General features: G+C 46.5%; 1 protein-coding gene across 1 annotated transcript in view; it reads right to left on the bottom strand.

The window, feature by feature from the left end:
- The window catches only part of thrb (thyroid hormone receptor beta), a 403,412-nt gene that overhangs the window by 127,833 nt on the left and 250,367 nt on the right, over positions 1–25,212 (bottom strand). The window lies entirely within an intron of this gene.

Raw genomic sequence — 25,212 nt, forward strand, 5'->3', positions numbered from 1 at the left:
AAACAAAATGGTCTTTGTGAGAATAGGGTAAATAACAATATGCATTACACAAGAGGAGCACCAAAAAATTATTTGCTTGTATCAATATACACAAAAGTATAAAAGTCTCACGAGCATGGGGCAAAAGGCACAAAGTATTTATAGAACATTTTTAGCTAAAATAAAATGCTTTTAATAATGACTAAGTTAATACTTGTTCAAAGAATCACTTTAGCAAAGTTTATACTATTTTTGGTTTATTTTGATAAATAAAAGAATACATTTTTGTTCAATAAATATACAGTCATTAAAATATGTTCATTTTAAAAATAAAGATTAAATAAAGATTATGAAAGCATTGTATGAGATCCCATAATAATTTAATATAGCTTTACAGTAGTAACAAAATATGATATTTCATTATATGCTTATTATGCATATTTGTTTTTAAATATGACCATTATAAATATGGTGATTATCTCTAAGGTGGACACCCAACTTGATATGATGTTTTTCATCTAAATCTAACCATGTCATGTCAACAAATGGAAAAGTCAGCCAGCTGTTTAATATCCTGTTAATTATTGTGCCTTTAGCCCCGACAGCAGGGGTGCCTTTTACCCCAAAAAACATATTTTTACAGACTCTGTTATTGAAAAACTGTTGCTTTTAAATTACCATATTGAAAATCATTAAGACATTTGTCTCAAAATATAACATATAACAAATATAAACATCAAGAGTGCAAAACAGACAAAAAAACTCACACACACACACACAAAAACACAATGAGCTTTTGGAATGGCACGCGTTAATTTCTGTGTGCGTGTGTTTTTGTGTGTGTGTGTGAGAGTTTTTTTGTCTGTTTTGCACTCTTGATGTTTTAGAGATTCACCCCTCTTTTATTTTTTTTATTTTTTATTATTATATTCAATGGGAAAAAATGGGTCATAATTATTGCATAAATATTAATTATAAATCATAAAATTATCTCAAAACACCAAAAAAGAAAAGAAAAAATATTATTGAACAAAAATATATTTCATTGATTTTACTCAAATCTTTTTTATCTTAATCTCGCCCTACGGGTTATTTTTGACCCGAAGGTCCTGAGTGTGACCCATAAATGAAGAACCCCAGAGGGTTAAATCTATTTTTTTAAACATATTAGATCATTTTAGTGCACAATCAACTTCTGCCTGTGATCACGTCAAAGATCAGACAAATTTCCACGTGCATCTTGAAAAGCGGATGCTTTGGAAAGTGTTGGGGCAAGTTTTTGTGCCGTTTAGTGGTTTAGAGGAAAATCAAATCAAAGGAGCCTTTTACCCCATGGAGCCTTTAGTCCCGTTGTATCCAAATATAAAATTGCTATACCACATTTAATGTTGTGGTATGAATAATAAAACATTTTAAAAAATGAAAAGGGCCTTAAGATATATGCTTCAGATAGATAAGGTTGACCTGCAAATTATCTTCAAATTCATTTGTTTTAACTCTTTGAGTTAACTCATTTGTTTAAAATGCTTTGTGAAATACTCTTAGAGAAAAAATTAAGGAGTCCTAAAATTAGGACTGACACGCCCATTATTTTTAAGAGTTTCTCCTAAATCAGCAAGTTAGGAGCTACTTTTAGCCTTAAAGGGTTAGTTCACCCAAAAATGAAAATAATGTAATTTATTACTCACCCTCATGCAGTTCCACACCCGTAAGACCTCCGTTCATCTTCGGAACACAAATTAAGATATTTTTGTTGAAATCCGAAGGCTCAGTGAGGCCTGCATAGGCACCAATGTAATTTACACTCTCAAGATCCATTAATGTACTAAAAACATATTTAAATCCATCCATGTGAGTACAGTGGTTCAATATTAATATTATAAAGCGACGAGAATATTTTTTGTGCCCCCCAAAAAACTAAATAACGACTTATATAGTGATAACCGATTTCAAAACACTGCTTCATGAAGCTTCGGAGCGGAAACGAATCAGCGAGTCGATTCAGCGGTTCGGAGCGCCAAAGTCACGTGATTTCAGCAGTTTGGTGGTTTGACACGCGATCCAAATCAGGATTCGACTCGCTGATTCGTTTCTGCTCCAAAGCTTCAGGAAAAGTCTGAAGAAAAGTAGGGCAGTCAATTTAATGGTATTGATTAAAAAAATAAAAAAATACCATTAATTAAATGTGGTAACATACATGATATAATGAATTGCTTGTATCAATAGACACAAAAGTATAAAAGGGTAAAAGTCTCACAAGCATGGGGCAAAAGGCACAAAGTATTTATAGAAAGAAATGTAGCTAAAATAAAATGCTTTTAATAAAGTTAATACTTGTTCAAAATAATCACTTTAGCAAAGTTTATACTATTTTTGGTTAATTTTGATAAATAAAAGAATACATTTTTGTTCAATAAATATACTGTCATTAAAATATGTTCATTTTAAAAATAAAGATTAAATAAAGATTATGAAAGCATTGTATGAGATCCCATAATAATTTAATATAGCTTTACAGTAGCGACAAGAATATTTTTTGTGCGCCAAAAAACCCCTAAATAACGACTTATATGATAACTGATTTCAAAACACTGCTTCATGAAGCTTCAGAATGGAAACGAATCAGCGAGTTGATTCAGCGGTTTGGAGCACCAAAGTCACGTGATTTCAGCAGTTTGGCGGTTTGACATGCGATCCAAATCAGGATTCGACTCGCTGATTCGTTTCCGCTCTGAAGCTTCATGAAGCAGTGTTTTGAAATCAGTTATCACTATATAAGTCGTTATTTAGTTTTTTTGGGGCACAAAAAATATACCACTGTACTCACATGGACTGATTTAAATATGTTTTTAGAACATTAATGGCTCTTGAGAGTGTCAATTACATTGATGCCTTTGCAGGCCTCACTGAGCCTTCGGATTTCAACAAAAATATCTTTATTTGTGTTCCGAAGATGAACGGAGGTCTTACAGGTGTGGAACGGCATGAGGGTGAGTAATAAATTACATTATTTTCATTTTTGGGTGAACTAACCTTTAAGAAGTTTTGGGAATATGGCCCCTGATAATTTCATGCAGGTAATTTCAGATAATTTTTTACGCAAGTTTGCTGATTGTTTTATAAATCTGTAGCAATGTAAGGTAACTTTGCAAAAATGCTGTTATTGAAGGAAATAACAGCCTTCAATATATCAGCCCAAATATATCAGACCCAACAGCAGCCTGGAAGTAAGTTACTAATTTGGTTGGCCAATCAAAACAGAGATAATTTTACATAAAGACGGTTTCAATGGCAACAACATAAACAAACGTTACTGCGCATTCACGCTTTTGTGGCCCAAACTTAACTTCCGGTAGACGTCTGCAAAGAATCAACAACAGAGGCTGCATTATCTTTCTTATGCGCTATCATCTTTCATTTTAATTGGGCAGCATTATCTTAATTTACATGTTTTTATTGTTTCAGCAAATTTATTATAAATAATCTCCCATTTCTGTCTGCAATATAGTAGTGATGTCCGGTTCGCGAACGAATCGTTCTTTTGAACCAGTTCTTTTAAGTGAACCGGTCGAACCAGTTCACCAAATCGGACTGAATCGTTCTAAACAGTTCGCATCTCTAGTAAGCACTAATCCACAAATTCATAAAGTTGTGTGTCTAAACACTTTGTCTGACTGTCCCTCTGACTGGAAATAAACCAACATCCTGGAGTTATTCAGTGACTCCAATACACTTAACCTATTGTAAGAGAGAACTGATGATGACGAGCAGAAGCTGATGATACTGAGCATGCGCAGCATACACGAACTACCGTAGCCTACACAGCCTGTCAGTTCTCGTTCTCGAGTCAAGAATCGGTTTGCAACCGGTTGCAGCGGTTTTCGGATCACCAGTACACTGAATCGAGAACGTACTACGCGGACTGGTCTGTCGCAGTTCTCGTTCTCGAGTCAAGAATCGGTTGCAGCGGTTTTCGGATCACCAGTACACTAACCGAGAACTGTTTATTTCGGACGTGTCCGATTTGAGAACCGATGAACTAATACTGACTGAGCATGCGTGTAATTTTTCAAGAGAACGAAAAGCAAGTTTTGTTGAACATCGAGACGTGTTTTAATATAAAACATAGTGGAAATATGTTTTCATCATTTTCAAGTTCATTACTGTCTTATCACTGTATGAGCATGATTGACTATTTGTGATTGAAGTATTTATTTATTTAAAAGATTAATGTTTATGTGTAATTATAGTTAATGATGACACATAGGGTTAGTATTAAATAAACAATGTTTTAATAAAAATGAATTAAAGTGTTCAAATAATACACACATTTTAAAAAAGAACAATTGCTGGAAAAGTGCACTTACACACTTTAATTGTCTTACACACTATATTTAACAGGTATTGCCTGTTGTTTGTAAATTAAAAAAATGATTGTGCTTTATTTATATATATATATATATATAGCAAAAACAAAGTGAAAAGGCAATTTTAAACAGTGGTTAAGTTACCATATGCAGCTTGACCGTCTCTTATAAGGGTAGGTTTGAATTCAGAAAAACAATCTGCCTAATTTTGTTTAATTTGTAAACCAAGGGGATAAAGATAAAAAATGACGTAGCCTAATCAGACTACAGCGAAGGCGAAGCAAGCGACTCCTTTTGAATCGCTCTGGCGGTTCTCGAATCTCAATTTCGTTCTCGTTCTCGAGTCAGAATCGGTTGCAACCGGTTGCAGCAGTTTTCGGATCAGCAGTACACTGAATCGAGAACTGTTTATTTCGGACACGTCCGATTGAGAACCGATGAGCCGATGATACTGAGCATGCGTCGAGCGACTGACTGACTGCACGCGTCTCTCTGAACCCAACGAACAACAGCTAGGCCGTTCAAGATGGCGGTGTGAGCGCACCTACGTTTCGGAGCTGTTCACCTTCAGGCTTGCATTTTAGAGATTCATAGCTACGCAGAGTATATTTATGGGGATACCTTAATGCCGAGTTAAGTGCACCTTGTAATCTTATTATTAAGCGTGTAGTGCATAGTTTTCTCACTTTTTCAACACGTGGGGGAACCTCGGCTAATAGCTTCGCTAGCCAGCATCTCTTATCTGCGGCAGTATGCAGGTATCGATGGACAATCCGCTTGTGAACAACATACACGACTATTGCATGGCAGATGTTCCTGTGATTTCCCTCGGGGACCCAGATTTCCCCCCTGTTCCCATAACCCCTTCCACGACTCCATCCAAACCGCCGGCACCAAAGAAAATGAAGGCGCAGCGCTCCGTGGATCTAGACAGTGAAGGTATTGTGCAGAAAATCTCAGTCATCTTCAACACGAGAATTGACTCCCTGGAAAAAAATGTGGAAAAAATGATTTCCAACAACACTCTGAAGATTGAGGGGCTAAAGAAAACTGTTGTTCCCTTTCAGTCGGTCACGTTCGACGTACGTCGGAACTGACCGACGAATTGGGATCTGATCTCAGAGACCAATCTACTTCGAGTGTATTAAAAACGAGCCAATGGAGATTGGCATGCGATCCACGCATTCCACGCACCGCCCCGCAGCGCGGGTATAAATAAGGAAGTGGAATGCTTGATCATTGCTTTCTACTTCGGAGCCAACAAGTGAATGCTTCCTGTTTCGACGAAGAGTGTTTCCAAGACGAGTCTCGTGAGAGGATCTGCTGCTTCCAGTGCGGGTGTGACGGCGCGTCAGCGAGTGCCGCTTCAGACGGAGATCAGCTGTTGGTTCGCTGGGCGTTTCCCATTCTGAGTGCACACACAGGCTTGCACCTTTGTACTGTGTGGTGCCGCGGTCATCTCCCTGAGTGCTTCAGCACATAAAAGAGCAGTTTTACTTTCTAAAAGAGCAACACGATTTGACCCTGTGTCTTTTTCAAGATGTCATTCAAACCGTGTGTTTCTGGATGCGGTCGATATCTGTCCCCAGCTGACGGTCACGTTCGTTGTCTCACGTGTTTGGGCGTTCAGCACGCTGAGGCTGCGTTCGTGAATGACTCATGTTCCCATTGCGGGAACATGACCATCGCAGTTTTACGGTCCAGACTCCATTACCTCGAAAGAGGCGGAGCACCATTGCGCATCCCCCGATCTAGTGGTCCTCCCGCTGCAAAGCAGAGGGCTGCTACTTTGGCTGATGGCCTTGGTGGGGACCTGAGGGTTACTGTGAGGGCTTCCCCGACGGGTCAAATGGCTCCTCGGGCCCCTCCCCCCTCCGCTGCGCCGGTGGAGCTTCCAGAAGAGCGCGCTGGCCTCCCCCGGGAGGTCCCAGGCGTTTCTTTTGGGGCTCCGGCTGAGGACATGCTGTCGATTGCAGCATCGGGGGACGAGCTAATGGGCTCTGAGGATGAAGATTCGGCTGCGCTGCCCCCTTCGGGTGTGACAGCGTTGCCCGAGTCCTACCCAGAGCTTACGGCTATGCTTTCCCGGGCCGCCGCGAGTGTCGGGCTCGAGTGGAACCCTCCACCGTGTCCCGAACCCTCGCGGTTGGACGATTGGTTTCTCGGGACGGCCCGTGCTGGTTCTCAGCGCCCCGCCCCGGTTCCTTTCTTCCCGGAAGTGCATCAGGAGATCACAAAATCGTGGGTAGCGCCTTACAACGCTCGCTCACGGTCGACTGACTCCTCCGTCCTCACTACCCTTGATGGTGGTGCGGCTAAGGGCTACGTGGGAATCCCCCCAGTCGAGCGGTCTGTGGCGATGCAGCTGTGTCCCAAGACCGCTGCAGACTGGCGGGGTGCCCCGCGTCTCCCCTCCCGGGCGTGTAAGTTCTCGTCCGGTCTCACGGGCAGGGCTTACACCGCCTGCGGGGAAGCCGCATCATCTCTGCATGCCATGGCGCTCCTGCAGGTCCACCAGGCCAAAGCGCTAAAGGAATTGCACGAGGGTAGTTCCGACCAGGGTGTTATGCAGGAACTGCGTGCGGCGACTGACCTCGATCTCCGGGCGACGAAAGTCACTGCACGCTCCCTGGGTCGGGCGATGTCCACACTAGTGGTCCAGGAATGCCACCTGTGGCTGAACCTGTTAGACATGCGTGATTCCGACAAGGTCCGGTTTCTCAACGCCCCTGTCTGTCAGGCCGGCCTCTTCGGCGACGCCATCGAGAGCTTCGCCCAGCAGTTCTCGGTGGCCCAGAAGCAGACGGAGGCCATCAAAAACATCCTGCCCCGACGACCCTCTGCTGCCTCCACCCAGTCGTCATCGGCAGCACCTCTGCCTGCTCGTCGCCGAGGGCGTCCCCCTGAGTCCGCCTCCGCCCCTGCGAAACCCAAGCAGCAGCCTCCACCGGGAAAGCAGGGTGCCGGACGTAAGGGAGGCGCCCAACCCGCTCAGGGCCCCGCTAAACCAGCCGGCAAGCGCAAGGGGAAGCGGCCCTGAGACGGGCAGCCCAGGGAAGACGGGAGCTGCTCTGAGGGAGATGATGTCCGCATCCTTCTCCCACCCCCCGGAGGAGGACCGGGGGGCTCTGACTGGTTTAACATCTCTGCCGCTGGCTCTCCGGAGTCCAGCGGTACCCACATTTTCAATAAAAGAGCAGTTTCTATTTTCCCTGGGCCCCAAGAGGGCCAGGTTGGCAGTGCGCGACGCCCCCGGGCCTTGCCACTCCTTTCCTCCCCTCTCCCCCTCGCCAGGAGGCAGCAGTATGGGCACCGAGAACGCCCCCGGGCATTCTCACCCACACTCTGCCCGACCCTGGAATATTCAGACAACACTCCGGGCCGCCTCCGGGCCTCCCGAGTCGGGTCTGTCTATTCCACTTCGCTGCCCCACCCCGGGTACGTCTGTGGTGCCGTTGGTCCCGCTTGTACGGTCTCTGGGGGCTTGGCTTCAGCTCCCCAGGCCGTCTCGCTGGCTCATCCGTACCATCAGACTTGGCTACGCGATTCAGTTCGCTCGCCGGCCTCCCAAGTACAGGGGCATCCTCTTCACCTCCGTGCGGAGCAGCGATGCCCAGGTCTTGCGGTCAGAGATCGATGTCCTACTGGCGAAGGACGCGGTCGAGCCGGTTCCTCCAGCCGATTGTATTCATTGTACCCAAGAAAGGGGGTGGGTTACGGCCAATCATGGACCTGCGTATCCTGAATCGGGCCCTGTACAAGCTCCCGTTCCGGATGCTAACGCAGAAACGCATTTTCGAATGCATCCGTCCCCAAGATTGGTTCGCAGCGATCGACCTGAAGGACGCGTACTTTCATGTCTCTATCCTTCCTCGACACAGACCGTTCCTACGTTTTGCGTTCGAGGGGAAGGCATATCAGTACAAAGTCTTGCCCTTCGGGCTGTCCCTGTCGCCTCGCGTCTTCACGAAAGTCGCAGAGGCAGCCATTGTTCCGCTCAGAGAACGCGGCGTTCGCGTCCTCAACTATCTCGACGACTGGCTTATACTCGCCCAGTCTCGGGAGCAGTTGTGCGAACACAGGGACATGGTGCTCAGTCACCTCAGCCTGTTGGGCCTTCGGGTCAACCGAGAGAAGAGCAAACTCTGTCCCACGCAGAGGATCTCTTATCTCGGTATGGAGCTGGATTCGGTCAGCCAGACTGCGCGCCTCACGGAAGAGCGGGTCCGGTCGGTGTTGAACTGCTTGAATTCGTTCAAGAACAGGACGGCGGTCCCACTGAAATTTTTTCAGAGGCTCCTGGGGCATATGGCATCTGCAGCCGCGGTAACGCCGCTCGGATTGCTTCATATGAGACCGCTTCAACACTGGCTCCATGGCCGAGTCCCGAGGTGGGCGTGGCAGAGCGGCCAGTACCGGGTCCCAGTGACTCCTTACTGCCGCCAAACTTTCAGCCCATGGTCCGACGCTTCGTTTCTCCGGGCCGGGGTGCCCTTAGAACAAGTGTCCAGGCATGCTGTGCTCTTCACGGATGCCTCCTCCACGGGCTGGGGGGCCACGTACAACGGGCATGCAGTTTCAGGTCTGTGGACGGGACCTCAATTGCATTGGCATATCAATTGCCTCGAGTTGTTAGCGGTACACTTGGCACTGCGCCGCCTCAAGGGGCCGCTACGTGGCAAGCATGTACTGGTCCGTACGGACAGCACTGCGGCCGTTGCGTACATCAACCGTCAGGGTGGTCTACGCTCCCGTTGCATGTTCCAACTCGCCCGCCACCTCCTCCTTTGGAGTCAGAAGCATCTGAGGTCGCTTCGTGCCATTCACATCCCAGGTGCGCTGAACCAGACAGCCGACGAGCTCTCTCGCCAGTCGACACCTCCGGGGGAGTGGCGACTCCATCCCCAGGCGGTCCAGCTGATATTAGACCTCTTCGGAGCCGCACAGGTAGACCTGTTTGCCTCTCCGGACTCGACCCATTGCCAGTGGTACTATTCCCTGACCGGGGGCACCCTCGGCACGGATGCACTGGCGCACAGCTGGCCCCGGGACCTGCGCAAATATGCGTTTCCCCCAGTGAGCCTTCTAGCACAGACCCTGTGCAAAGTCAGGGAGGACGAGGAGCAGGTCTTGTTAGTTGCGCCCTACTGGCCCAACCGGACCTGGTTCCCAGAATTAACTCTCCTCGTGACAGCCCCTCCTTGGCCGATCCCCCTGAGGAGGGACCTTCTTTCTCAGGGACGGGGCACTCTATGGCACCCGCGTCCAGACCTCTGGAAACTCCATGTCTGGTCCCTGGACGGTACGCGGAGGTTCTAGGTGGTCTACCACAGGCAGTGGTGGACACCATCTCTTCTGCTAGAGCCCCCTCTACGAGGCGCCTCTACGCTTTGAAGTGGAACCTGTTCGTTGAATGGTGCTCTTCCCACCGGGAAGACCCCCGAAGGTGTTCGGTTAGTGTCGTGCTTTTTTTCCTGCAAGATGGGCTGGAGCGAAGGCTGTCTCCCTCCACCCTCAAAGTGTATGTCGCAGCAATAGCGGCGTATCACGACGCAGTCGAAGGTAAGTCCGTAGGAAAGCACGACTTAATCGTCAGGTTCCTCAGAGGTGCGAGGAGGCTAAATCCTCCTCGTCCAAACTCGTTACCCTCTTGGGACTTAGCTCTAGTGCTCAGAGCACTTCAGAGCCCTCCCTTTGAGCCTTTGCAGTCTGTGGAGCTTAAAATCCTGTCAATGAAGACAGTGCTTCTGACGGCATTGGCCTCCATCAAGAGGGTAGGGGACCTGCATGCACTTTCGGTCAACGAATCGTGCCTAGAATTCGGGCCGGCCAACTCTCACGTTGTCCTGAGACCCCGGCCTGGATACGTGCCCAAGGTTCCTACCACTCCCTTCCGGGACCAGGTAGTGAACCTGCAAGCGCTGCCTTCGGAGGAGGCAGACCCAGCCCAGGCTTTGTTATGTCCCGTCCGCGCTCTCCGCGCTTACGTCGACCAGACTCAAAGCTTTCGGACCTCAGAGCAACTCTTCGTCTGTTACGGAGGCCAGCAGAAGGGAAAGGCTGTCTCCAAGCAGAGGTTGGCCCACTGGATAGTGGATGCTATCGTCTTGGCTTACCAGTCCCAAGACGTGCCTTGCCCGTTCGGGTTGCGAGCACACTCAACAAGGAGTGTTGCTTCTTCCTGGGCGCTGGCTCAAGGCGCCTCGCTGACAGATATTGTAGAGCTGCGGGCTGGGCGACACCTAACACGTTCGCTAGATTCTATAGCCTCCGTGTAGAGCCGGTATCTTCCCGCATCCTCGCCCCCAGTGGCCAGTGGCCAGTAGCGCTAAGTGCCCGTTCTAAGTGTCGGCTTGCAACGCCACTTCCGCCCTCTGGGCCGGATACGTGCGTCTATTTTTCTCCAGTTGTGTTCCCCGGAAACGGCTAACCCTGTCGAGCTCCTCCGTCACCCCTGCGGTGCCAGACGTTGCGGCCGTCTGACGCCAGGCCTGCACCCGTATGCTTGTGAAACGTGTGTGTAGGCTGGGTTCCATATGTAGCGGTCCCCTCACGGCTACCCCATATGTGTATTCTTCCACGGTACCAGCTACCCTACTCGGCTAGCCCCGTGTCTTTCCCTTGACAGAGCCCGCTCTGTCGTCTCTGGGCGTGTTCTTTCCCCCCTGGGACCAGGCTGGAACCACCCCAGAGACTGCCATATGTTGCACTACCCTGCCAGGTTAGTCCTTATGTGTATTCTACTGAAGGACGTGGCTCCGCAGCGTACCATCTCCCGAGACGGGCACGCTTTCCCAGCGTTATCCAATAGTCACACTGGGTGGGTCTTGCAGAAACAGCAGTGACTGACCTCCCTGCTTGGAGCCCTGACTTCCGTACCATCTAAGACGGTCCAGTGCGCTCAAGCAGGACGCTGGAAGGGCCAGTGCCCTGGCGTTTTGGTAGGGATCCCAATTCGTCGGTCAGTTCCGACGTACGTCGAACGTGAACTGTTTCCAGATACCTGACTGCAGTAGTTGTCACAACTCTCAACATGTGCCTTAAGTCGAGTTAAGCTACAATATCTCTAATGCTCGGTTGTTGAGCTTCCCAATGACCCTCATCTGAAGAAGTTCACAAGTCAACAAATATCATAGCTTGTTCTCATAGTTATAATGCTCGTAGCATTTCAAGTTATTGCTTTTGATATTAAAGCTTGGTTTGTACTAAGTTGTCGACTGTGAACGTAGGTATCTCCTTATTATTCAAAGTTTATTAAGCTTTGCTATGCACATTCTACTTAGTTTAAGTGGTGCAGCTCCTTAATAGTACGGTTATACTCTAACTTTCCATACTTTATATTTTATTTTGTTTTTCTTTCATCAGTTGTTGTTAATACGTCGTTATCCATCATTACTCTTAATGCCAGGGGGTTAAGGGATCTTGTCAAACGCAAGGCGTTATTTTTGTTTCTCAAGCAGCACAAATCTGACCTTTGTTTCATTCAAGAATCACACTCAGTTCCAGACGATAGTAGATTTTGGAGTTCCCAATGGGGAAATGTTCTGTGGCAGGCTCATGGCTCTGAACGCTCGGCTGGTGTTGTAACTTTAAAATATAATTTTCCAGGGACTATTCTTTTATCTGTCAGTGATGTATCAGGTCATTTTATTTTTCAAATATTAACCATTGAGAATTTTACTTTAATAGTAATGAATGTATATGGATATAATTCTAACCACGAGAATGATATAATGCTTGAAACCTTAGAGAAGCATATACAAAATGCGCTAAATAACTTTCCAAATTCAGGTATAGTAATAGGAGGGGATTTTAATATGATTTTGGATCATAATATTGACTGCTGGCCTCCTCGTGCTTCCACTACAGTAAATGATAATTTAATTTTATTTATGAAAAAATTTAACTTAGTAGATGTTTGGAGAGTCAACAACCCTAACATAAGTGCTTTTACTTGGAGCAATAGAAGTGCCACCAAACGTTCACGATTGGACTATTTGTTAGTTTCTGATCACTTTAATATTGAGAAAATATCAGTTAATATCATTACTACCCCACTAACAGATCATAATGCAGTCTCAATCTTTATACCCTTGCATTCTGCCCCATCCACAATGTGCAGGAATGCTTATTGGAAACTGAACAGTTCGCTTCTACAAAAAGATAAAGTTAAGCTAGTCATTTAGAATCTAATACTGAAATTCTGGAATAAAGCAAAGTCCGAGGATGCTTTTGGTAGCAATTGGGAACTATTAAAGTTTAAAACTGGCCAATACTTGAGGAATTATGGTAGTATCTTATCTAAAAATCGTAAATTGGAGGAAGAAAGAGTGGTTTCTAAAATAGTTGCCTTTTACCAGAAGGACCCGGCAGATATATCAGAGGAGGAGCGACTAGCTTTAATTTCGGAACAACTTAAATTAAATGAAATCTTCTCCAATAAAGCAAAAGGTGCCTTCATAAGGTCAAGGAAAAGGTGGATTGAAGAAGGGGAGCAGAACTCTGCCTATTTTTTTGGCCTAGAGAAATATCATGGGAAAGGGAATTTAATCCAGCAACTCAATATTAATGGTACTATAATTGATAATCCAAAGGAGATAGCTGTTTTTTGTGCGGACTTCTATAGGAATTTATATAAATCTAAATTTTGCCATCAGTCATCTACTGCTTTCTTGAACTCTCTCACTGTAACTCCAATCTCTCAAGTTGATAGGAAATTTTGTGATGACCCTATAACCTTGCAGGAGATTACTTTTGCAATTGAACATTGTAGAAAGGCCATCAACCCCAGGAGATTTGTTAATTTTACAGAGTTCTATCAGGCGTTTGCACAAGATCTAGCTCCCTTTTTACTTGAAGTAATATTAGAAAGTGTTGAAAAAGGCTCTTTACCTCCCTGTCTCAAGGTTTAATTACCCTAATCCCCAAACCCAATAAGGATCCGCTCTTTATAGATAATTGGCGACCTATTTCACTATTAAATACTGACTATAAGATATTTGCCTCAATTATTGCAAGACGATTAAAAAATGTTTTAGTCCAATCAGGATTCATGAGAAAAAGACACATCTCAAACAATATTCGGCTCGTATTAGATATAATTGATTATTCCTTTTTATGTCCCGATGATAGTTATATATTTTTTTTTAGATTTTTACAAAGCTTTTGACACAGTAGAGCATAATTTTATATTTCAGACTATTGAGAAATTTGGATTTGGTGATTTTTTTTTGTAAAGCTGTTAGAACAATGTACTGTAAAGGTAATAGCTCTATTAGATTAAAAAATGGAACTTCACCTAGATTTGAGTTGCAAAGAGGCATCCGTCAAGGCTGCCCTGCCTCTCCCTATTTATTTATTTTATGCTCTCAACTTCTTTCCACCCATATTAAAAATAGTCGTTTAAAGGGTTAGTTCACCCAAAAATGAAAATTCTGTCATTAATTACTCACCCTCATGTCGTTGGACACCCGTAAGACCTCCGTTCATATTCGGAACACAAATGAAGATATTTTTGTTGAAAGCTGATGGCTGAGAAAGGCTTCAGATAGGCCTCCATTGGCATTCAGTACACTTATACTCCCAAGACCGATAAAAGGCACTTAAAATGTCGTTACAAAGTCCATCTCACCACAGTGACTCTACAATAATCTTACGATGCGACGTCAATAGTTTTTGTGCGCAAAAAAAAATCAAAATAACACCTTTATCCAGCTTGTTATTGCCTTCCGCGTGTGCCTCCACGACGCATGCGCGAGAATATGACGTAGCGCCGGGGTTCGGGAATCCATGAAATGCCACTCTAACCCCATTTTGAGCACTACGCTGAGACCTAAAGCACGATCAATGTAGAATTCAACAGCTGAGATACGCGCGTCTTCCTCTGATTGTAAACAAATCACTTCTGGGTCATCTGTCCGAACGCCGGATCTGCGTCATATTCTCGCGCATGCGTCGTGGAGGCACACACGGAAGGCAGTAACAAGTTGGAAAAAGGTGTTATTTTGATTTTTTTTGCGCACAAAAACTATTGTCGTCGCATCGTAAGATTATTGTAGAGTCACTGTGGTGAGATGGACTTTGTAACGATGTTTTGAGTGCCTTTTATCCGTCTTGGGAGTATAAGTGTACTGAATGCCAATGGAGGCCTATCTGAAGCCTTTCTCAGCCATCAGCTTTCAACAAAAATATCTTCATTTGTGTTCCGAATATGAACGGAGGTCTTACGGGTCTCGAACGACGTGAGGGTGAGTAATTAATGACAGAATTTTCATTTTTGGGTGAACTAACCCTTTAAGAGGAATTTCAATTGCAGAGAGAGAAGTTATCCTCACCCAACTTGCGGATGATACCACTTTATTTTTAAAAGATGCCAATCAAGTGCAAATTGCTATCGATACAATAGATTCATTTTCAACTGCTTCTGGACTTTGCTTAAATTTGAAGAAGTGTGAACTTTTCTCCCTTAAAGAAAGCGACGCCTCCCAGATTTGTGACATACCAGTCAAAGACAAGGTTGTATATCTAGGGATCACTATAACGAAAAATGAGGAGGAGAGATGCTCTATAAACTTTAATGCGATTAGTGATAAGACAAAGAAAAAGTTAAATCAATGGCTGCAGAGAGATTTATCCTTGAAAGGACGAGTTCTGTTGACAAAGGCAGAAGGTTTATCCCGTCTCTCATATGCAGCTATCCCCTTATTTGTCAACAAAAAGTTCTGTAATTCTGTTGACAAATTACTTTTCAATTTTATCTGGAAAAACAAGACGCATTATGTGAAAAAATCTGTTATTATGAATACTGTTGATCATGGGGGCCTGAATTTGCTTGATTTCACAACCTTAAATAATACTTTTAAAATTAATTGGATAAACCAGTATCTTAAAAATCCCACTTCTATATGGAATTTTATACCTAACTATATCTTCTCTAAGGTTGGTGGTCTAGAATTCTTACTCTTATGTGATTATAAAATAGAAAAAATTCCCTTAATTCTATCTAAATTTCATAAACAAATGCTTTTAGCGTGGTCGTTAATCTATAAACATAATTTCTCCCCACATAGGTGCTTCATTTGGAATAATCGACTTATTAAATTTAAAAATAAATCTTTATTCTATAAAACCTGGTTTAATAATAACATAATTCTAGTGTCCCAGCTAATAAATGATAGTGGATTATTATTAAACTATTCTGAATTTCTTAATACTTTTGGCATTCCAATTACCCCAAGAGAATTTGCGATTGTAATTGATGCCATCCCGTCTGGTATTTTAATTCTCCTTAAAGGGGCTGGAAAACCTGAATGCCTTCCAGCTTTGGACCCTAAGTTGACTTCTGTTGGTAAACTTTGTTTTGCAACCACAATAAGGAATAATAATCGTAATATTCGCTCCCTATTCCAAAGAGAGGTCACCAACATACCTAATGTTGTTCCCTATTGGTCTAATTTTGTTGATAACCTGAATTGGGGAAGTATATGGAACCTTCCTTACAAATACCTCCTGACGAATAAAGTAAGAGAAGTTTCGTTCAAAATCATACATAGGTACTATCCTGAAAAGCATTATCTTCTTAGGTTTAAGATTAACATTTGTGTAAACTGTTCTTTTTGTGGAATATGTCCAGAAACAATGGTACATTTGTTTTGGCAGTGTCCCTATACAGTCACCTTTTGGAAAGATCTGTCACGTTTTATTACTGCAAATCTTATGGTTGATTTCGCTATGTATTGGAAAAATGTACTGTTTGGTGTCCATGGTAACAAAGATAAAAAACATAAAGAAATATTCCTAATCAATCTATTGATCATTTTAGGGAAGTATCACATTCACAAAGCTAAATTCAGTAATTCTAAACCCTCTTTTATTGCTTTTGGTAAGGAGACGGAACAGTACATCAATTCCATTCTTGATTCAAAAAATAAGAAGGCTGCTAAAACAATTCAATTATGCTCCTTATTTAATATCTTTATTTGAACCCCTCCCCCTGGTTTATTATTTTTTTCTTTTTGTGTTGTAACTGTTAACATTGTATTAATGACTCTAGTTTTGTGTATATATTGTTTGTATTGTTAAGATTCATAATAAAAAAAAAAAAAAAAAAAAACGAACAACAGCTGATATGAGCGCGTGTCTGTAAAACGACTCCGAGGACATGAATGAGGGGAAAATCTGGCGAACCGTATTTATTTAATTACAAAAAAATAGTAAGTGGATCATGGTTTTCTGCACTGATGAAGGCTGATTTATTGATTTTATAACTGTAGATCGTTTGCATCACTGACTGCATGTGTTTGGATGATTTAGATGTAAACCTTAATTGTAATAAACTTATCAGATTATGATGATATTTTATCTGACTGATGTTATGATTACACATTAAATAAAATATATAAAAAGTCAGTAAAGTGTTTATCCAGCCCGCTATAGACTTTAGACGTAATTACGTAATCGCGTAATGACGTCATTACGTTTGAGCGCAAAGAACTGGTGAACCGGTTTTTTGATCCGGTTCATTGAAACGAACTGTCCGAAAGAACCGGTTCGCGGAAAAAAATCGAACTTCCCATCACTACAATATAGAGTGGGGGAAACGCCCCCCTTAAAAGGTTAGTTCACCCAAAAATGTAAATACATACATTAATTACTCACCCTCATGTCGACCCTAACCCGTAAGATCGTAGAGAAGAAAAATATCTTAAGTTGTGTTGCGAAGATGAACGAAGGTCTTACAGGTTTGGTACGACATGAGGGAGAGTAATAATGACAAAATTTACATTTTGGGGTGAACTAACCCTATAAAGACCGTGTAATGCTGTTTTCTGTACAGTATATATAAATGCTTGCGTGCTCGCCTTCAATCATGCAAAGCATCGGAATAACATGTTTCCTTGTTTTATAACATAAGATTAATGTTGGGAAAGTTAACTTGTAGATAAAGTACCTGTGGTGTTCTCACCATTTCACAGAACACACCATTTTACAGAACACACTCCATGCGGTGTACAACCAAAACTCAAACTTTATTCTTCTCTCTTTCTATTACTCAACACAGTTTCTCAATAGAGCCCCTAGTGGTGCAGTTCCACATTACATGTGTTATAGTAAGCCATTACTATGAATTAAGTGTTATATACTTCCCAACACAACAGTACCCTATTTGAGATTGATTGTATATGAATGCATCACAAAAAATCCCATGGTCTATGGGCACTGCCATTAATAGAGGACAAAGAGAAAGTTGTTTTGCACTCCGTGATAAAGGCACGTAATTTAAATATTTTGCGGGAAACGTAAATCCGATCATTTATCCAGATGGCGACTACTTGATGTGAACAAATGTAAACTCGCCATGTCCTGACTGACAGATGATCACGGACGGTGCTCGCATGTTTATGCCGAGTGTAAACACAGTCAGAATAAGTTACCTCTAGAGTAGATTATTTCTGATAACAAGCTAAATAAATAACAAGTAAATTACATTAGACATACAGTCTAAATTGCATTAAATGCTGCTCTCAGCGTCTCAGCGTCTGAAGCATGAATGAAATCAACCTCCAATCCTCATTGGTGCTCGGTCATGACCAGTGTTGGGGAAAGTTACTTTAAAAAGTAATGCATTACAATATTGCGTTACTCCCTTAAAAAGTAATTAATTGAGTTACTTAGTTACTTTTTAAGAAAAGTAATGTGTTACGTTATTTTTGCGTTACTTTTTCTCACCTGGGCTGGGCTTGTTTTTGTTTTTGTTTATAACAAAAAAGTTATATTTTTGTGCAACAGTAATGACCTCTTCATACCAAAATTGAAATAATAAGCCCCAGGCTGAGGTAAAAATGCAAATTCACGCATGAATAGTAGCGGGCTCAGCTCTGCTGTGCTGCCATTCTGGATAATGGTAGAATAGGATGCAGGAGAAAAAAGTTTTACCAATAAAAACAAAAAATCTAGTAATTTTCATCATCAAAGGTCAGCAGCAAGACATTGGTAAATTATATATAAAGGTAGATTATGCATAACAATAGTTTTTTTATTTAACATTTAATTATTGGAGGTTTGCATAGTACTCTGATTTTGCATTTGACTGATTTCATTCATTTTGAGGAGTACAGAATCTTTATTGTGCAAGTGAGATAAATAAATGCTCATATTTAGTCTAGAACTACAATAACCATCATGTTTACACACAACGCCTCAGCACTTATTTTTCTCAACATGGGGGCAGGAGAGCTGTCAGTCAAATGAATGTGAAAAAGTAACTTGCATTACTTTTTTGAAAAAAAAAAGACTCAGATATTTTGTTGTAAATTTGAAAAGTAATGTGTTACTTTACTAGTTACTTGGAAAAAGTAATATTATTACGTAACTCAAGTTCCCTTTCAGTCGGTCACGTTCGACGTAAGTCGGACGTACCGACGAATTGGGATCACTTCTGGGAGCCCCTATCAGCTTCGAGCTATATAGAACCGGCCAATGAACAATTGGCGTGCGAGATTTGCATCTCGCGCTCCGCCCCGCACTGCGGGTATAAACAGGAAGCGAGATGTCATTCACTGTCATTTACTTCGGAGCCAAACGGCAGATGAAGAGGACTCTCATATTATTTGAGTATATCGCTACTATCAGCAAGACAAGTATAGAAGACCGGAGAATCCAGGAGACGCGTGTTGGAGGAACGGCACACTTCAGCGGGATCCGCGCTGACTCATCGGCTGCCTCTGCAAGCAGAGAAAAACTGCTGTTTTCACAGCAACAGCACTGTTGGTCTGGTTGGGCGTTTTTCCTGCTGGGTACAGGCACGGGCTGCTCACAATCCCGTGCGCTGTCGCGTTTCCTCACAAAAGAGCTTCACGGGTGACGCTGCGTCTTTTTCAAGATGTCATACCACCCGTGCGTTTCTGGATGCGGTCGTTCCCTGTCGCCTGCTGACGGTCACAATCGCTGTCTCACGTGTTTGGGCAAACAGCACGCTGAGGCGGCGTTTGTGGATAGTTCATGTTCCCACTGCGGGAACATGACTATCTCGGAGCTTAGATCTAGACTCTCCTCCCTCCGAGCTGGGGGAGTCCCCTTAACCATCCCACGAACTAGTTCTACCCCTAACCCGGGTAGACCTACTTCTTTGGATGGCCAGGGTGATCTGAGGATCACGTTTAGGGCAAACCCGCCGAGTGAAACTCCGCAGGCCCCTAATCCCTCGGTTCCGCAGCCGGTAGAGCCTCCGAGAGAACCCGATGGACCCTCCCACGGGAGACCAGTGGTGACTTTTGGAGCTCCAGCAGACGAACCGATGTCGATCGCTGCATCGGAGGGGGAGTTTCAGTCCTCGGAGGATGAAGGGTCAGCTGTACTGCCTCCCTCTGGGAGAGTGGCAACTGCTGTCCCAGACCCCGAGATGGCTGCTATGCTTGCCTGGGCCGCCAAAAGGGTAGGGCTCGTGTGGAACCCTCCACCGTGTCCCAAACCCTCTAGGTTGGACGATTGGTTCCTCGGGGCGGGTCGCGCTGGTTCTCAGCGTCCAGCCATCACACCTTTCTTCCCGAAGGTGCATGAGGAGCTCACGAGGTCGTGGACGGCACCTTTTTCTGCCAGAAACCGGCCGAGTGGCTCCTCCCCCCTCACTACCCTCGACGGCGGACCAGCCAAGGGTTACGTGAGGATCCCGGCAGTGGAGCGCGCAGTCGCGATGCAACTGTGTCCGGCGACCGCCTCTAACTGGCGCGGTGACCAACGTCTCCCGTCCCGAGCCTGTAAGTTCTCTTCCGGTCTGACTGGAAAGGCTTACAAGGCTTGCGGACAGGCTGCGTCCGCCTTGCATGGCATGGCACTGCTTCAGGTCCACCAGGCCCAAGCACTCCTTGACATGCACGAGGGTAGGCCTGACTCAGAGCTCCTCCGGGAGCTCCGGACGGCGATGGACCTCGCCCTCCGGGCGACGAAAGTCACTGCCCGTGCCATTGGTCAGGCGATGTCCACGCTTGTGGTCCAGGAGCGTCATCTCTGGCAAAACCTAGCTGACATGAGGGAGACCGAGCCTGTCCCTGTCGCCCCGCGTCTTTACGAAGGTTGCGGAGGCTGCCATTGCTCCCATGCGAGAGCATGGCGTTCGCATCCTCAACTACCTCGACGACTGGCTGATCCTTGCCCAGTCGCGAGAGCAGTTTTGCGAACACAGGGACAAGGTGCTCAGTCACCTCAGCCAGTTGGGACTTCGGGTCAAGTGGGAGAAGAGCAAACTCTGTCCCACACAGAGGATCTCTTTTCTCCCGAGATGGGCGTAGCACAGCGGATCCGTGTCCAAGTGACTCCGAGGTCCCGCTTACAGTTTCGGGTCTGTGGACGGGGCCTCAACTGCAATGGCATATAAATTGCCTCGAGTTGTTAGCAGTTCGTCTTGCACTCAGCCGCTTCGAAGTGCCGCTCAGAGGCAAGCACGTTCTGGTCCGGACGGACAACACTGCGGCCGTAGCGTACATCAACAAACAGGGTGGTCTACGCTCCCGTCGCATGTCACAACTCGCCCGCCATCTCCTCTTATGGAGTCAGAAGCATCTGAGGTCGCTTCGTGCCATTCACATTCCGGGCCTGCTCAATCGTGCAGCCGACGAGCTGTCACGTCAGCCGGTGCTTCCGGGAGAGTGGCGTCTCCATCCCCAGGCGGTCCAGCTAATCTGGAGTCGTTTCGGGGCCGCACAGGTAGACCTGTTTGCCTCCCCAGAGACGACCCACTGTCAGTGGTTTTATTCCTTGACCGAGGGAACCGTCGGGTCGGATGCCCTGGTCCACAGCTGGCCCCGGGAAGAATGCAAGTATGCGTTTCCCCCAGTGAGCCTTCTTGCGCAGACACTGTGCATAGTCAGGGAGGACGAGGAGCAAGTCCTGTTGGTCGCTCCGTATTGGCCCAACCGGACTTGGTTCCCGGAACTAGTGCTCCTTGCGACAGCACCTCCCTGGCCCATTCCTCTGAGGAAGGAACTCCTGACTCAGAGACGGGGCACCCTATGGCACCCGCGTCCAGACCTCTGGAAACTCCATGTCTGGTCCCTGGACGGGACGCAGAGGTTCTTGGTGACCTACCGCAAGCGGTAGTTCACACCATCACTTCTGCTAGAGCCCCCTCTACGAGGCGCCTCTATGCGTTGAAGTGGAACCTGTTCGTCGATTGGTGCTCTTTTCGCCGAGAAGACCCCCGAAGATGTTAGATCGGATCTGTGCTTTCCTTTCTACAAGATGGGTTGGAGCGACGGCTGTCTCCCTCCACTCTCAAAGTCTATGTTGCCGCTATCGCCGCTAATCATGAGCTAGTAGATGGAAAATCTCTAGGTAAGCACGATCTGGTCGTCAGGTTCCTAAGGGGGGCGAGGAGACTTAATCCGCCTCATCCTCCCTCCATACCCTCTTGGGACTTAACTCTGGTGCTAACTGCACTACAGAGAGAACCCTTTGAGCCTCTGCAGTCAGCTGAGTTGAAAATCTTGTCGTTAAAGACAATACTCCTGACTGCGTTGGCCTCCATCAAGAGGGTAGGGGACCTGCAGGCATTTTCGGTCGACGAATCGTGCCTGGAATTCGGGCCCGGTAACTCTCATGTGATCATGAGACCCCGGCCTGGGTATGTGCCCAAGGTTCCCACTACTCCCTTCCGGGACCAAGTGGTGAGCCTGCAAGCGCTACCTTCGGAGGAAGCAGACCCAGCCCTAGCTTTTCTCTGTCCCGTCCGTGCTCTCCGGACTTACGTGGACAGAACGCAAAGCTTCAGGACCTCAGAGCAGCTCTTCGTCTGTTACGGAGGACAGCAGAAGGGAAAGGCTGTCTCCAAGCAGAGGATGGCCCACTGGATAGTGGATGCCATCATCTTGGCTTATGAGTCCCAAGAGGTGCCCTGCCCGCTCGGGTTAAGAGCCCACTCCACTAGGGATGTTGCCTCTTCCTGGGCGCTGGCTCGTGGCGCCTCGCTGACAGATATTTGTAGAGCTGCGGGCTGGGCGACACCTAACACGTTCGCTAGATTCTATAGCCTCCGTGTAGAGCTGGTATCTTCCTGTGTGCTCACTTCCCATAGTCAGTAACACCGAAGTGCCTGTTCTAGTGTCGGCTTGCTGCGCCATTCCCTCCCCTATGGTTGACGGATGCGTGCGCTTATTTTGCTCCAGTCGAGTTCCCCCGGAACGGCGAACCCTGTTGAGTCCTCCGCAACCCACGGCAGTCGGACGTGGCGGAGCGTTCGACGCCAGGTCTAACACTCGTATGCATTGGTGGAACTTGTGTTAGGCTGGGTTCCACATGTAGTGACCCCCACGGCGGTCCCATATGTGTATTCTTCCACGGTACGGCTCCCTACAGCGAGCCCGTGTCTTTCCCTCGGCAGAGTCTCCTCTGCGTCTCAGGTCAGTGTTGTCCCCCTCCTCTAATTGGCCGGGGCCACCCCTGGGACTTCCGTATGTTGTGCTGCCCACAGCCAGCCCATACTGGTAAGAAATAGCTGCCGCTTAGAGTGCTGTGCTGTGCTTGTGACTGGCCGTGTTCAAGGAGGCCGGCCAGGCTCGCAAGCCCCATGGCTGGTCCCGCGTTTGTTGAGGCAGTGTGGCAGCTCAGATCATGGGGCTCGCAGATGGGTCTGTTAAGGGAACTTGAGAGTGCTGAGGCATCTTCTCCTTCCTCGTTTGACAGTTCCGTTGTTCTCCCTCCCCATGAGGAAGCCCACGCTGCAGCTTCTTCCCTCGGATGGAGGACCCGATGCTTGAGCTGTCTGATTCTGAGGAATTAGACATGCTCAGCATTGAGGCAGTTGAAGTTGTAACGAGAGCCCACCACTTCATAATGCAAGGCTCGATCTTGCGTTGATGAGGCAGCGTGTAGATTACGGGTCTGCAATTAAAGTGACACACGCGACCTGTGTGCATGTGATGCTGTTTGGGTGCGAGGCATGCAGTCAGCTCCTGAGGGTGCGGGCAGTTTTTGATCAGGGTAACGCACAGATGCCTCGTTCCCTCGTCATATGGAAGAAACCTTGGTTTCTGTCCCAGGGGCCAGTGCTGGGAGCATCATATTGCCGGAAAACCGTTTCAACCAATGCCTCCCTCACTGACTGTCCAATGTGGTTTTCTCTCAGGCATCCAGCCCCGCAGGGTTTGGACACCATGATGCAGACGTGGCTGAGGCTGCGTCTGTATGCATTTCCCCTGATCGCTCTGCTCCCGGGAGTCTTGGAGCGGGTCCGCCGAGAAGGGCTCAGCCTACTCTTAGTAGCACCCGAACCGAGTATGGTTCTCAGACATTGTAGCACTGCTAGACGGTCTCCCATGGCAGGTCCCTCTGAGGAGGGATCTGCTGTCTCAGGCAGGGGGCACTATTTCACCCCCGGCTGGAGTTGTGGGACCTCTGGGTCTGGCCCCTGAGGTGGCCCAGTACCTAGAGGCTGGCCTGTCAGCAGATGTTGTCGAGACCTTGCTCAGCTCCAGGGCTCCTTCCACCAGTAAGTTGTACAGCCTAAAGTGGAATGTGTTTTCAACTTGGCATGAAGTGGACCCAGTTAACTGCCCAGTGGCTTCAGTGCTGGAGTTCCTCCAAAGTTGTTCTCTGCCGGTCTTACCCGGTCCACACTTAAGGTGTATGTGGCTGCCATTGGGGCTTTCCACTTGCCTGTAGGAGATGGGCCTCTGGGGAAGCACCATCTGGTTATACGTTTCCTCCGTGGGGTTTGGAGGATGAGGCCTGCGACTCCCTCCAGAGTCCCAACCTGGGATCTGGCGGTGGTGCTCGAGGGGTTGGCTGAGGCCCCCTTTGAACCACTGAAGTCAGCTGAGGCAAGAACCTGACCCTTAGGTTGGCCTTTCTCCTTGCTGTCACTTCTCCGAGGAGAGTGGGGGACCTCCAGGCCTTGGCGGTTACGGCAATCTGCCTGGAGTTTGACCCTGGCGAAGTTAAAGGCCATCTTACATCCAAGACCGGGCTACGTGCCCAAGGTGCCATCGAGGGTGACACGGTCAGTGGTTTTTCAGGCCTTCCATCCCCCACCTCACGTGACGGCAGAAGCAGGGAGACTTCACTTGCTCTGCCCAGTCAGAACGCTAAGAATTTACTTAGAGAAGTCTTTGCAGTGGAAGAAGTCAGACCAGTTGTTGGTGTGCTTTGGCTCACCCAGGAAAGGGCTGACTGCTTCAAAACAGACAATAAGTAATTGGATTGTACAGGATATAGCCACGGCTTAACAGGAGTGCAATTTGCCTTCACCTATGGCCGTGAGGGCTCATTCCACCAGGGGCATGGCCTCCTCGGTGGCCCTCCTTTCTGGAGTCTCGCTTCAGGAGATCTGCGAGGCGGCCGGGTGGGCCACCCCGCACACCTTCATACGTTTCTACAGTCTGCAACTACCTACGATGTCTGGCGCCAGGATGCTTGCGTCCTAAGTGTGCCTGGGGTTCCAGCTTCACACTAGAACGGGCATGATTACGGTGTGGCATAGTGGGTATTCGTTCCCCTAGTGTAGTTCAGACGCAGTGCAAGTTCCCTCGAAAGGGAACGTCTCGGGTTATGACTATAACCCTTGTTCCCTGAGAAGGAATGAGACACTGCGTCTCCCCGTCACATCTCATCACGTTGGGAGCGCCTGCTTCATCGCAAAAGCTGTTTGTATTATGTGCTGGCAATCCCTTTGTAGCTTCAGTGTATGCCGTCACATACTACGTCATGACACAGCACCAATCAGGATTGGAGGTGGATTTCATTAATTCATTCGTTCCGACACAGTGTCTCGTTCCCTTCTCAGGGAACAAAGGTTATAGTCATAACCCAAGACGGTTTTCATAAACACTTTTTGTTGCTGGTTGAAACTTTCTTCACATCCTGATAGCAATCAATA

The sequence above is a fragment of the Gobio gobio genome (genome assembly GCF_949357685.1).
Source record: "Gobio gobio genome assembly, chromosome: 11".
Classification (NCBI taxonomy): domain Eukaryota; kingdom Metazoa; phylum Chordata; class Actinopteri; order Cypriniformes; family Gobionidae; genus Gobio; species Gobio gobio.